The sequence below is a fragment of the Lissotriton vulgaris genome, chromosome 3_1 (assembly GCF_964263255.1).
Source record: "Lissotriton vulgaris chromosome 3_1, aLisVul1.2, whole genome shotgun sequence".
NCBI classification, from domain to species: domain Eukaryota; kingdom Metazoa; phylum Chordata; class Amphibia; order Caudata; family Salamandridae; genus Lissotriton; species Lissotriton vulgaris.
Genome location: NC_141689.1, coordinates 1,310,778,501 through 1,310,792,742, shown reverse-complemented (window position 1 = coordinate 1,310,792,742; position 14,242 = coordinate 1,310,778,501). Strand labels below are relative to the sequence as shown.

Sequence of the window (14,242 nt, the reverse complement as noted above, 5' to 3'; positions counted from 1 at the left end):
GGAGGGTGAGGGTGGGGGGGTAAGGGGGTGAGGGTGTGGGGTGAGAGTGAGGGGGTGAGGGTTAGGGGGTGATTGTTAGGGGGTGTGAGCGTTAGGGGGTGTGAGCGTTAGGCGGTGTGCGGGTTAGGGGGTGTGAGGGTGAGTGTGAGTGAGGGGGTGTGAGGCTTCGGGTGTGTGACGTTGCGTGAGTGTGAGTGTGTTTTTCTTGTGATGTCCCACTCTATTTTGATTCATTCTCCACTAAGTTCGGTGATTTATTGGGGGTGCGTGGCTAGCCGAGCTGCGAGATGGCCGCCATGTGAGCGAGCTCCGCCGACCGGGGGATTAATCCTCTTAATTTATCCTGCAATACAAGCTGTAACTGGCGTGCTGTTCACTCTACACGGTGGGGTAAGCTTTTGTGGCCCCTCGAACGAAAAACAACGTAGCGAAAAGTGTCCCGCTGGGCGAGATCCGGAGGAAGGTGGGACCCGATTGGGAGACACTGAACCAGCCGCAGGCGAGCACCATTATCTCGCTGCTAAAATCGAGCCCGAGGCGGAAAGCGAGACTGAAGGCCGCAGCTGTGGGAAACTGCGGAGAACGAACCAAAGCACGCAAAGGTGCCTGGGGCTGGCGGACCGCGCTGCCTCGAGCGCCAGATCTACACATTGCATGCATCAGCAGATTGCTCTCCTGAAGCTGGCTGCCTGAGCCTTTACCCTATACAAAATTGCGGCACCCCGCAGATTGCTCTCCTGAAGCTGGCTGCCTGATGGAGTGGAGAGCGGGCGGGCAGAGAGAGTGAGGGGGCGGAGCGGGGGTGTGGGAGGAGTGCGGGACACAATTGCTGCGAGAGGGGGCTGTTTAAATATAACTTTTAGATGCTGGCGCCTGAGCCTTTACCCTATACAAAATGGCGGCACCCCGCAGATTGCTCTCCAGATTGCTCTCCTGAAGCTGGCTGCCTGATGGAGTGGAGAGCGGGCGGGCAGAGAGAGTGAGGGGGCGGAGCGGGGGTGTGGGAGGAGTGCGGCTGGCTGCCTGATAGAGTGGAGAGCGGGCGGGCAGAGAGAGTGAGGGGGCGGAGCGGGGGTGTGGGAGGAGTGCGGGAACAGACGGGAGGGGAGGAGAGTAGGAGGAGGAGTAGGGGAGGCACGGTCTAGCGGACGTGCAATCAAGAAGTGAGGGGGCGGGAGAGTAGGCAAGGCAGGCGGCTGGGGCCATGTGCACGCGCTTTTAAGCTCAATGCGCATGCGCATTGAGCTTAAAAGTCACGGGCACTGCAAGGAATCGCCACGATTCCTTGCAAGTTGGGGAAAGAGTGGATAAGTCCCAATACTCTCGCTTGCTCGATGCGCATGCGCATCGACAGGCGAGACCTAAAAAACAAAATGGGCGCTGCATTATGTCCTGAATGCATCCACACAGTGACGCATGTACGCACACGCATCATTACACTATGGCTGCCATAGTATCAAATGCATATGTGTGCATGAATTGTTACTCATGCCTGGGTATGTATGCATACTCACGTCTTTTGTTTTTCCTTTGTTGTAAATGGCTTCCATTGGAATCCTTTAGTGTGAATAATGGGATCACAAAGTGGTTAATCATTGTTGTGACACCACCTTTAGTTACGCTCTGTGGCAGGAGCAATTGCTCAGAGCATAAGGAGCAAGTAAGATAAAGTAATCAATTTGTCTGTTAAATGATTGCTATTTTCGAACCAGTTTTCTCATATTGTTCTCGATGCACATAATAATGGGACAAGTTATTAACCCTAAACTAACCTCTTTTTAATTTTCTTTGAGAACAGTTGTAACAATCAAAATTCAATTGATAGCTCACCAATCCAAAGTTACGTGCTAGTAATGAATATTCACTCTGGTTAATTTACTAAATATCATATCAAGGAAAACCTGTCAATAGTTTGAGGCCTCAATAACCATTTACTTAACAAAATGGGCTGTATTAAGTCATTTTTTTATCACGTCTTTGCCTATCACTTTAAAAAATCTCACCAACTTTACATCTTGTGTGGAAATCTTTATGCAAAGCCATTTTCTTTGAGACGCAAATAATTATTACCTATTTTCTTGGTAGATCTTGCTTGTTGTTAGTTTCCTTCTTGAACATTTAGGGGCATGAATTGCAAATGCTTGCTCTAACTTAGACTGCCTCTATTTCAAGAAAAGTGAGCCACCATCCCTGAGAGAAGAATTTATATTTATGTAATTTTTCCTTAGAATTGCTTTTTCTCCCCTTTCTCTTTTTGCGCAATCTCTTAAATTCTGTGTTCTTAATCCTCCTTACTCCTTTTGTTGATATCTTCACATCTCGCGGCATAAGTGAGAACTTTTCTGGGCTTTTGAGCTTTTTCCAAATACCCGTTTGCTCAACACAGAGAATTATATAACACAATAAGATCAGTTTTAGTACTAATTTAATAGTTTGTTTTTCTTTTTTACTATTGCTTGCCCCAAGCGTCTCCTACTGAGAATCAGGTAATAGACCTGTATGCTTTGTATATTACTTTTTGATATAATGAAATATTAAGTAATTGGTCAAGTTGTGCCTTTCTTGTGCTCTTTGACATCTTCTCACTATCCAAACGGGTCTATATGGAGGGTGTGACAGCAGGGACAGCTCCTCCATTATGGCGGAGGAGCGTTGTCCCATTGCTTTCTCGTAGTGCGAGAAGCAGAAACATAAAATTGTATTTTGAATACCATTTTATGTTTCTGCTTCTCGCGCTGTGAGCAAGCAGAACTGTATGCCTGGTTGGGGGCGGGCGAGAGGGTATGCCTGGTTGGGGCCTGGCGGGTGGGTAGGGGAGGAGTGGTTTACCCTCTATTGTGGGCCCTGACTGTTTGGTCGACCCTCTGGGGCCAACCAAACCAGTCATGCACACTTTACATGTTCTCTATCTAGGCTGCATTCAGCCTACATAGAGAAAATGGCCTCTCTACAGGCACCCGGCTGGGTGCCGTCCGCACCAATCACAATGCTGCCATGCAGTGTTGTGATTAGCTTAGGGGAGGGGAGGGAGCATGCCTGCTTCCTGTTCTCCTGAAGCAGCAGGAAAACATGGGGCCTGGCCAGCTGCCCAGGCGGCGCGGGTCCTGGTGAGGTATATTTTTTCTAATTAATCCCCTCAACCCCCAGCCCCCGAACTCCCACGTGACCCAAAACCCCACCCGCAAGTCATGCGAGCCTCAATTGTGTGGCAGGCAAGATGGAAGCGTATACGTGTTTGAGTGTCTGCTTGAAAACCCTGCACAATCTTCTATTAAAACTGGAATTCATGCAACATTGGGAGCCCTAAGAACACTGGAACACCTGAGATGGTGTAAGAGGCGCTAGCTCCTTTCTATTTACTTTAGTGTACTCGATAAAGACACCATCTTATTTAACTTAGCTATGGTGGGAGGGGGAAATTGTTAGGAGCGAGTTCATTCTGCGGCGTGGAGAAAAAGATGTGCTGTGCACCGCTGATGACATGAAGGAGTGAAGGCCAGTGTGTCGGTCACCTGCCAACTACTGTACCTGAGGGTGGGACCGGAGATGTTCAAAGCGAACCACCTCCGAGCCCACCAATTCCTGTGCGAGTTAGAAAGTAAAATGCAACAATTGAGGGATGGATGTGTCAATTTAGACTATAATTAGGGTACCTTTATGGGTGTGTTGAAGAAGCTTAGGCTGACAGGAGAGAAGAGGGGAGATGCATCGCTCTCCGTCGGCTTGCAGAGAGGCCTAACTGTTCCTATCCGGTTCCTATCCAAATATCTTGCATTTCTTGATTATTTTTGGGGAACCTCTAACATGTCTTTGGCCAAGGGGGTGGTTTTTCCTACAGACCGATAGGTTTGTATTTAGCTTAAATCATTCTCAAAATCTCAGCATTAATGTGCTTGTCTCTAAATCTTTTGTCTCTCCACATATCCACTACGTCAACAATATATTGATATGCATTATTTTAGATGAACGTATTGTCTCTTTATCTATCGCTCCGTTAGGCATTATAACATTTGGCATAATAATTTTTGCTGAATCCTTTGTCTCTTACTCTATCCAGTCCTTCCTTGCATTTTGTCATTTCATAATGAGTCTGTGTGTAAAATGCTATTATGACTCCGTGGTGAAATTCGATGTTTGCAATTGTGACCTGATGCAGAGGAGCATTTACCTTGAAATCTGAGATAAAACACATTTATTAACCTTACAGAGAGTCTGTAATTAATTTTGACAAATGATTGGTGAGTTAGTATTATCATTACCATCAACTATTCAACTAATTGGTCCATCGGCCAAGTAGAAGAAGAGTTGATATCAAGATTAGTTATGTAACAGATGTCCTAGGAGAATTATAAAAGAAATAAGTGATGAACAAAACAAATTGACACCAGCTCATCAGGGATACTGAGGGAATGTGTATGGGCCATTGTAGTGATTTGTTGAGTATCGATCCCTGATCAATTATTGATATTGGCGCAGGATCAGTTTCTTGGTAGCAGAGGATAGTTTAATTATTGATTAGTTTGGTAATGATTATTGATTATATGTTCTTAACACAAAAAGGTTAGTGTCATGTTTTATATTGTCTAGAACTCCAGGTACTGATATAGCTGAGGAATCCCAGGAAGGCATCTGCTGGAAGTAGGCAGAAGAAGAGTGTGGTAAACAAATCACACCGCAGAAGTACTTTGTTGAAATAATGCCTACAAGCTACGGAGGTCTGCAGATGTTATATTTTGGGAAATTTCATATGAGAGTAGAGTGTTTGAATGTTGAAGGGTCCACTTCTGAAATTCTAGCCTTATTTCGAGGAATATAGCAAGACTCTTTTTCACACCAAAAAGTCCTCTTGTGAAATCTTGGTTTTATCCCTAGAAAAGTAATAGGTCCACCCGGAGCTTGTTTGAAGGGTAAAAATAGCGCTGGTTGTTATTTGGACTCAGAGTGGGAAAATCTCTGAAAAGGTGAAAACTGTCTCTTTATTTAGTGAAACAGACAAAGTAGCATTGTTGTATGTTGTCACTAATAGAACTCAGACTAAAGAAAGCACAGAAAAATATTGCCGTTTAATTTTGTAAAGGAAGGGTCAGTAGAAGGAGTAATATTGACGTCAGAAAAGGCCGCGTGACATTGGTCAGGCTGCGGGCATGTGCCGGACTGTGATTGTGTTGGTTGGTTGGTGTGAGCTGCGCTAGTATTGGTTGAAACACGCTGGTATATGAAGAAAGTTAACCAATAGAGTAAGTAGAATTACGGAAAGATTGTTTTTGTTCGTTCATGATAAGACCCATTATTGTAGGAAGCCAGAAAATGAAGTTAATGCAGAAAATAAAGAATTTTTTCAAGAAGGACAAACCAATAGTGACTAGAGAAGGAATTCCGATTCACCCTCTAAAAACGCCTGCTTCTTTTATGTTAGAATGAGGATATCACATGTATGTGGTTGAAAAATTGGATTAAGTATAAGAAAAGGGATGGTGTTTTAGCTTTCCCACACTATGGTGCATTTAATGTGAGGATATTGGAAAATTTGAGAAATCAACTTAATTATTTAGTCCCAAATCCTAGATTGACTCAGTACGAAGCATTGGAAGAATGGGAAGTGTATGCATTTGAGCGAGAAAAATATAGAATTAGTATCGAGGTTACAGGAGTATGATGTTCAGATACCCTTTTGAAAGCAGGGAAGAAAAACTTGAAACATAGAGAAGAGCTGTAGTAATGGAAGGATTATACCCAGTTTTAACAGTTGATGAGCAGACTGGAAGTATATGTAAAGAGAAAATAAACCATTTAGAGGCTCCAAGTGTAAGAGGTGATATGAAAGATTCTGATGATGATGAATTGATAGAATTCATTATGAATGAAAAAACGCCACCATATGAAGAACATTTAGGGGTCGTGACTCCAAGTTTCCCGCAATTGGGAACCCTGTTGACTCTGCAAGTTACAAATATAGCAAAAGAAATGAAAGAAAATGAAGCCAAGATGTTGAATAAGGCCAGATTAGGACTGGTTCAGAAAATGAATCAATTGAGTTTAAATGCAGAAGCATTGACGGTACCGTTAACGATTGGTCCTGTAGTACTATTGTATGGAGATAGAGAATATGTATCTAAAGTACATGCATTAGCCCAGAGCTGATAACTGAGACCCCCTCAGAAAATTTTTCAATTTGAGACAGAAGAATAGGACCAAATGATACTCTAATAGCGGGGAGTTCAGCAGGTTCCTCACTAGAAGAATTCAACAATTGGATAAAAGAAATGACGAAGCCAAAAGCACAACCACAGAGTATAAATGTGAGCCAGTTGAAGGTTGACTTGAAAGAGATGATAATTGGAACATTAACCCAAACAGATTAGGGACCTATCATGATGAAGAATTGTTGTTTTTGTGTAAGAGTATTACCTGGGGGGCAAGGAATTTACATGAAAAAATATGTGAAACTGCTAACGAGTATGGAGTAGACATGAAGAAGTCGAAAGTATTGCATACATCGTACAGGTTAACATTCACTTACAAGGACTTCGAAAGTTTGAATGCATCAGGAAAAAGGTTACAGATAAAGGAAATAATGAATATTTTGAAAAAATGGGGAAGATGTATATTGTTGGAATGTTAGATGATCTAAAAGGAAGGAAGATGCAGCAAATAAAGGAGCGACTATGTTTCCCATGAAAGAAAATGAACAGGTTGAAATGGCGTGTCCGATGAGCGAAGTACTAGATGGTGGATTTGTACATGCTCCATGATCAAGACAAGATATATTATCTTCTACAAATATTTTCCCAGATTGAGAAGAAAACCTGTTGAAGGGTACAAACAGGTAGATGGGTTTGTAAAGGTGTCCAAAGTTTTGTTAAAAGATTTAGATGGTCTTTTCGATATTGTCGTTCCAGTTGATCTGTGGACAGAATGTAAGATTACTTTTGATTGGCCAAAAGAGGAATACCCTAGGGATCCTAAAACGGGTGCACCAACAGAAGAAGTAATGAAAATGTATAATCAGGTAATGACTTCCTTAAAAGGAAAAATCTCTCCTAAAGAAACAGATTGGGTTAAGATTGATAGAACTTCCCAGGAACCAAAAGCGTCAGTACATGCCTATTACGTACGATTGCTACAGGTATTTAAATAGCATAGTGGTTTTGAAAATATTGGAGATAAAGACATGGGATATTTTATGTATCGTGTGTGTTCAGATTGAAGCCTGAGATTCTCAAAATGATACAGCAGTATTTCATCTGTTGGCAGAGCAAGAACGTGGATGAAATCTTACGGTATGCAAAGTATTGTAGTGACGAAATTGATAGTAAACCTAAAAAATGTAGGATTTGGGCCCAAGTGAAGGTAGCTGGACAACAAGAAAACAGTAATAATCAAACAAGTGGACAGAGTCAGAATGGGCAGAATTCAGTGGAGTTAAAGGAAAGGGAAAAATGAGTAAGGAAGAAGCTATGAAGAACTGTCCTTGTCATGCGTGCGGAAAGTTTGGACTTTGGAGGAATGAGTGTAGATCTGCTAAAAGGAATAACAGGGGAAATCAAAATTAATTCCACAGATGCAGAATGAGGTGGGTGTAAATCAAAAGCAGCAGCTGCAGATAGTTACACAACAGTTACAGGTGCCTATAGCTCCACTAAAAAATAATGTGAGTACTCAGGTGCAAAGGTACAATGTGAACACCGGATATCATGGAGGAGACCCGGTGTGAGTCAGCAGTATTGGATGCAATGTAATGGAAATTATTCAGACTCCTCTCAATGACAGTGCCTGAGGGGGGAGGAAGAGTGCGTACTTGTCGCATCGTCAGGTCCATTTGTTAACGGAAAGGTGGAGGGAAATGATATTACATTCTTAGTGCACATTAGTGCACCCCATTCTACTGTGAGAGCAACAGAAATTCCGAACCAACCCCTCTCGGGAGAAACTATGCAAGTTTTAGGAGTCTCAAATCAGCATTTTAGAATGCCAGTCACAAACCCAATAGAAGTTCATATCAGAAATGTTAAAGACATGCATCGGTTTGTGGCTTGTGACTCAAGCCCGGTAAATCTCTTGGGAAGAGAATTGCTGTGCAAAATGAATTACACCATCTGTTGGAATTGAATTTCAGAACCCAGATGAGGATATGGAGTTTAAGATGATGTTAGCGAAGCAAGGGACAGAAGTGAATGAGTTGTTTACACTTCTCACTGAAGAAAATCTACCTGAAGAATTAAAAAGCACAGTGAATCCAGATGTGTGGGATTTACAGGAAAGGAATTTGGTTTAATGACAAGAGTAGATCCGATTCAGATAATAGTGAAGAATGGTGCTGTGTATCTAAACAATACAAAATGAGTCCACAAGTGATTGCAGGAGTTGCTCCAGTAATTGACCAAATGATTGAACAGTAAATCCTATAAGAAATAATGAGCAGTCCTTGTAAATTGCCTTTCATAGGAATAAAAAAGCCCAGTGGGAAGTACCGGATAGTACAGGATTCACGCAATACAAATCAGTGGTGCCAAATCCAGCAGTGATTCATCAAATTCCATGTGATGCTGAATGGTATACATGATTGACTTGTGCAAAGCATTTTCTAAATTCCTTTGCATCTGGATAGCCAATATTTGTTCGCTTTCCGGTTTGTAGACCGTGTTTTAGCATGGTGCTTAGTCCATCAAGGGTACACAGAGAGCCCCTCAATCTTTAATCAGATCTTGAAAAAATGTTTAGAGACTTTCTTCATGTCAGGAAATTCAGTTTTGGTTCAATACATTGATGACCTACTGGTGGCATAAGACACAAGAGGCATGTGTAACAGACATAATTGCCCTATTGAACCATTTAGCAAATGGAGGACACAAGGTGTCCCCAGCAAAATTACAATTTTGCTAACAAGAAGTACAGTACCTTGGACATAAAATAGAAAAGGGAGTCAGAAAAGTAACCCCAGAAAGAATCTGTGTGATTAAAGAGATGAATCCACTCAAAACTCAGAAAGAGGTGCAAATGTTTTTGAGAATGGTTGGATATTGTTGCACATTGGATATGTGGTTTTTCATTAATTGCAATAACTCTTCAGAGGTTGTCACGAAAGGATGTGAAAGACCCGATTGTTCTAGATTATGAAGGAATGTATGCTTTCATAAAACTGAGAAGCCGTCTCTGTAGAGCACCTGGATTAGGTATGCCAGACTATACAAAAGAATTTGCATTGTAATGTTGTGAGAGAGATGGATGTGCACTCTCAGTCCTAACTCAGAAACATGGAAGGGCACGACATCCAGTAACATATTTTTCTTCTACCTTAGATACAGTGGCTGCAGCATTGCCAGGGTGTCTGAAAGCAGTAGCAGCTACGTGTATGAGTCTGGAACAGAGTGAACTGATTGTAATGGGTTACCCTGTCAAAGTGTATGTGCCACATTCTGTTGAAATTCTTTTGACTCACACTAGGACCCAGTATGAAAGAGTGATTCTGGGTGCTGAAAATTTGACTGTGGTCAGGTGCCCTACTGTGAATCCGGCAACTCTATTGCCCAATTCTCGCTATGAGGAAGTGAGAGAGGGAGCAGATCATGATTGCCTGGATGTGACAGAGTTATGCATGAAACCTAGGCCAGATATAGAGGATAGTCCACTGGAAGAATCTGATTGTGAGATATTTGTTGATGGATCGTGTTTGAGGAATGAAAGACCTGAATTACGCAATGCCTATGCTGTTTGCACCCTAGAAGGAGTTATTGAAGCATCCTGTCTGAAAGGAGTAAACTCCACCCAGGTAGCTGAGCTGATAGCTCTGACTAGATCATGTAAAGTTACCAAAAGTCTGAAAGTAACCGTATTCACAGACAGCCAATATAGATTGGGAATTGTGCACAAGTTCAGCCAGCTATGGATGTATAGGGGATTTTTGACTTCTTCAGGTTCAACTAAAAGAAATGGTAAATTTATGAAAGAGCTATTGGATGCTTTACAATTATCCAAAAGAACTGCAGTAGTTAAATGTTCCGCACATCAATCAAGAGATGATTATGTGACAAAAGGCAATAGATCTGCAGACCAAATTGCATGTTATTGTGCCCAAACTACAATGGCTCTAAATAGATCTAAATAGATCAAATTCAAAGAGAAAATATCGAATGCCATCTTATGTTTACAACCACAACAACATTAGAAACTTGGGATGAGGTGAGGGAAATGCAGGAAGAGGCAAATGATGAGGAAAAGGAAATTCAGAAACTTACAGGCTGTAGAAAAAGAGCAGATGATGAACTATGGGTTTATCAGGACGAGAGACCAGTTTTACCAGACTCTTTAGTTTCTCGCATTGCCAGGGTGTACCATGAACATGCACATATTGGAAGAGACACAATGATCAGACTCTTCAAGCAGACATCGTATATTCCGAAGTACAGGGTCATTGTAGTGAGCCTTTGCCAGAGGTGCATTATATGTCAGCAGTGAAATCCAGGGAGAAAGACAGTTGTAAGTTGGGGACGAATTGGGAGAGCAGGAGGTCCGTTTACCCGACTCCAGCTTGATTTTATTGAGCTTCCCCCTTTGAATGGGCTGAAATATGTTTTAGTCATTGTTTGTTTATTCTCTCGCTGGGTGGAATGCCTACCCCACGAGAAGAAATGAGAGCCTCACAGTAGCCAAACTACTTTTGAGAGAACTGATTCCTAGGTTTGGAATTCCAGTCCAGACAAATAGAGGAACTCATTTTAATAATGAGATAATTCGGCTGATTTGTGCAGCATTTAAAATTGAACAGAAGCTGCATTGTGTCTATCGACCTGAGCATCTGTAGTAGTTGAGCAAATTAATGGCACAATAAAATCCTGGTTAGGGAAAGTGTGCGCATCCACATCACTGAAATGGCCTGACGATTTACCCCTTGTGCTGATGAGTTTGAGAATCATTCCTGACAAAAAGACTAGATTGAGTCCCCATGAAATCCTCATGGGAAGAGCAATGAGACAGGCATATGTACCAGCGCACATACTAATGAGTATATCTGATGATCTGGTGCTTGACTATTGCAGAGGATTGGCTTTACTGGTAAATTCTATGTCTCACCAGGTTGGAGAAGAAGCCACAACAATACATCGAAATCAAGCTCATGATCGGAGTCCTGGCAAGTGGGTCTACATCAAGAAACACATAAGAAAATCAGGTTTAGACCCCAGGTGGCACGGACTTTATCAAATCATCTTGTTGATGGCAATGGCAGTAAAGTATGCTGGCTTACCAAATTGGATTCACATGAGCCATGCCAAACAAACCCTAGATCCACCTGAAAGACCGAAAGAGACACAACCGGTGAATCAAAAACAAAGGTCAGTGACTGTAGTGTGTGAAGCTGAAGAATCTAGAGTGACAGATTCTAGTGAACCAACAGATGGTAAACAGCCAAGCACAAGTCGAGTAGAGTGGACGAGAGATTCTAGTTTTTTCGAAGACTGTCGTTGAACCAGAAAGAAGTGAGTTCACTGATGATCTAGAAGAAAGTGAATTTACAACCAAACCTGAAACAGGTGAAACTGTCATTGAACCAAAAGAGATGATCCAAAAGAAAGTGAACTTCCAGGTGAAACAGTATTTAAACCAGAAATAAGTGAGTTCACAGTTGAAAGAGAAGTTACTATAGAAACAGAAAAACAGGAAGAAACTGAAAATCAAGAAGTAAGTCAGACAGAAGAAAGGGCAAACAAAAGAACCTGTGAACCAGATGTAGAAGGTGAAAACGATGTCAAAGCAAAGAAACCAAGGAAAGGTGATAATTGGCCAAGTGGAGTGAAAGGAGTGAAAAGACTAAAATACACTCCTGTGAAGAATAGGTTAAGAAAAAGACCAGAACAAAGTAATGAGGTTTCAAGTCAAACAGATCAAGAAGAGTCAGGGAAAGAATTTGAGCGGAAAACAAGAAGGGTTAGTTTCCAAGTAGAAAATATAGAGCACCTGAGTGGACGTATGTGATACTGGAAGAAGTCGAAAGCTCAGATCCAAGAGAAGAAAAAGAAAATTCCGACACTGGGCAAATGGATGAAAGCAAACTAAGACCTCCTTAAAGAACTGTTACAAATCAAGGGGCAACCTTGGATATTCAAATGAAATACAAATTCAAAGCAGACCTAATCAAAATAATAAAAATAAAGGGTGCAAAGAAGAAAACCTTGAAGTGTAGGATTGCACTACTATACTTTTTTAATATATATTTTAGAAATTTAGAGGTATAGATAGATTTTTACATTCTCTATAGAAAGAAAAATTGCTGAAGCAGAAGTGACTTAACTTCCAAAACCTAGTTTAAAATGTAGGTGTATTAAAGCTTGCTTATGTAGTGTCTTGTTATTAAGATTTATGTGGATACTATCAACTGTTCTTATACCTATTCTAATGGTAACTGACAAAAGAAACAATACTAAAGATATACCAAGCAAAAGAATGATGTCACTAATGAACCCCAATTACTAAAATAGTACCCTTTGATGGAAACATTCTCCATCATGATAAATCAATAAGTGATTTCTTGTTAAATGTTTTTACCAAGTAACTCTAGGAGTAGTTTCAGTTTCAGTTTATAAACTTTATTCGATTGTTTAAAAAAACATCATAAAAGTATACAGCTTAAAACATTACATATGCGTGACAAACAAAGGTAATGAGCGGGGAGAACTAGGCATTTGGTGTGGGGATTGCTGCACATAAAATTACGGGAAAACCATACTAAGTCTTGCTCTAATAGATTTCAAAATGAAGGTAGCAGTAAAAAAACATATATCTGGGCTCGCGAGTGAGAATAAAAGCCTCATGGCATTTCCTGTAGTATACATGGAGTATTTTAAGAACATAGGCTTAAGATAACAAATACGCTGCGCTTTGTACAAAGGACAGAGTAGTAAAAAGTGCAGTGTGCTTTGTTTAGTAAAACCGTCACATGGACAAGGGGTGGCCGGGTGACATTTCATTGTGGGGAAGGCAACCAGGTTATGTGCTATACCTAATCTCAGTCTTGAGAGAACAAATTGATGAGGCTGTCTATAGATAACATTAAGGTACATGGGTATACCACGTCTATCATCTTTCAATGAATAACTCTAGGAGTATGTGGAAAGCTATGAATGTGAGTGATTGTTGGGTGTGCATTCAATTACCTTTGCCTGTTTCTGAAGAGGTGACTTATCATCACCTCCCATTACCGTATGGTGTGTCTTGTACTATACTTACCAGCCTATTCTATTTAGCGGGGAAACTTGATTACCTCTACTCCAATATAGACTTAGTATTTTCTGAAATTCCTATTATTAAATAATTGAACAGTGTTAAGTGGTAAGAATGCACGCTTTATGGGAGAATTTTTCCAAATTACTAAAACTTTAGATATAGAATATGCTTATAAGAATAATTTAAGATGCAGTTTAAGGGTTAAAGAAAAAGTATTCATAGAGGTGGTAGAAAATAGAAGAGAAAATTTCCAAAAGAAGGTTGCTGAACAAAAGTCCTGAATACCACCTTGGGACTTTAGAGAAGGAAATTACGAAAAGGGCGAAAAATACGCTGCAATGTATCTGGACTGGTCACAGAAAGGGAAGATTTGTCTGTTTAGAACTAAGACTAACTATAATAACTACTTCATTGGTTCAAGTGAATGTGAGCATACCTTCCAAATTACTGGTGGTTGGGGATTGAAGGGTGGAACTGATCCTGTTTTTCCAGGAATTTATTATGCGTGTGGCAAGAAAGCTTATTATCGACTGCCTTCCAATTGGTATGGAAGTAGTGATTTTGCCATCATTTTCACTAAGGTGTACCATATGGACCGAAACAGTTATAAAGTGGACAAAATAAAGCAAGGACTAATACATAAAAAAAGAGCAAGTTTCTCAGAAATAGTAGGTGATATTTTTGGTACACTGATACCCTCAGTTGGAGTCGTTCTGAATTCACACAAAATTCGAAAATTGTCCACAGTGGTTGATCGAATATCTACAGATCCTACTGGTAGGTATTTGATGTTTGACACAGAAATGGTTGCAATCAGATGAATGGTTTTGCAAAATCGACTTTTCCTTGATATATTAGAGGCAAAAGAGGGTGGCGTCTATGGAATGTTGAAAGTTCAACATTGCTGCACTTATATCCCAGATAAAAGTAAAGGAATTGAGGGATATATAAAGAATATTACGAAATTACATACAGATTTGACCTAACTGGAGGCCGACGGAGTTTGGGAGAGACTTGTTAAGAG

General features: G+C 41.0%; 1 long non-coding RNA gene across 1 annotated transcript in view; it reads left to right on the top strand.

The window, feature by feature from the left end:
• LOC147727809 (uncharacterized) overlaps positions 1-14,242 on the top strand; it is a 375,155-nt gene that overhangs the window by 92,208 nt on the left and 268,705 nt on the right. The gene's annotated exons all lie outside the window — the stretch shown is intronic.